The sequence below is a fragment of the Amia ocellicauda genome, unplaced genomic scaffold (assembly GCF_036373705.1).
Source record: "Amia ocellicauda isolate fAmiCal2 unplaced genomic scaffold, fAmiCal2.hap1 HAP1_SCAFFOLD_303, whole genome shotgun sequence".
NCBI lineage: Eukaryota > Metazoa > Chordata > Actinopteri > Amiiformes > Amiidae > Amia > Amia ocellicauda.
The window spans coordinates 4,057-5,000 of NW_027102869.1; positions in this window are offsets into that span (position 1 = coordinate 4,057).

Below are 944 nucleotides of genomic sequence, written 5' to 3' on the forward strand. Positions count from 1 at the left end.
GCTGTCAGCATTTCTCTACGGTGCCGGGGGAAATACAGGAACTGGGTTTTTGAAGACACTTAGTGCAATGAGAGAGGTCAAAACTGAGCTAAGGGCACTTGCTGGAGGAAAGTGGCTGGGCCCCGCTAGCTCTTTTACGGACACTTTCTGGACTTGGCCCGGGATTTTCAGACGGTTCTTTGCGACTGTCTGATCATCCAGCGAAATGCAAGGGGGGGGAACGGTCCCGGCCGCACCCCGCGTTTCAGGCCTCGTCGGCGGCCCGCTCCGGCGGCTGCGCCCGCTAAGTCTTCGCGGCCCGCCGTGGAGAGTGTGTATGCTGCCCGCCCCAGACGTTCACCCCAAGGGCTTGCGGGCCTTTAAGGGTCTGTCTTTCGGGGTTTCACGGGCTCTGACCTCACCTCCCTGTGGTTCCCGACCGGGGTGTATGTATGCTGCCCGCCCCAGACGTTCACCCCAAGGGCTTGCGGGCCTTTAAGGGTCTGTCTTTCGGGGTTTCACGGGCTCTGACATCTCCCCGGTGGTTCCCACGGAACGGACATATGTATGCTGCCCGCCCCCGGCAGGAACCCCAAGGGCTTGCGGGCCTTTAAGGGTGAGTGCGGGGGGCGTACGGGCTCTGACATATCTCCGGTGGCTCCCACGGAACGGACATATGTATGCTGCCCGCCCCCGGCAGGAACCCCAAGGGCTTGCGGGCCTTTAAGGGTGAGTGCGGGGGGCGTACGGGCTCTGACATATCTCCGGTGGCTCACACGGAACGGACATATGTATGCTGCCCGCCCCCGGCAGGAACCCCAAGGGCTTGCGGGCCTTTAAGGGTGAGTGCGGGGGGCGTACGGGCTCTGACATATCTCCGGTGGCTCCCACGGAACGGACATATGTATGCTGCCCGCCCCCGGCAGGAACCCCAAGGGCTTGCGGGCCTTTAAGGGTGAGTGCGG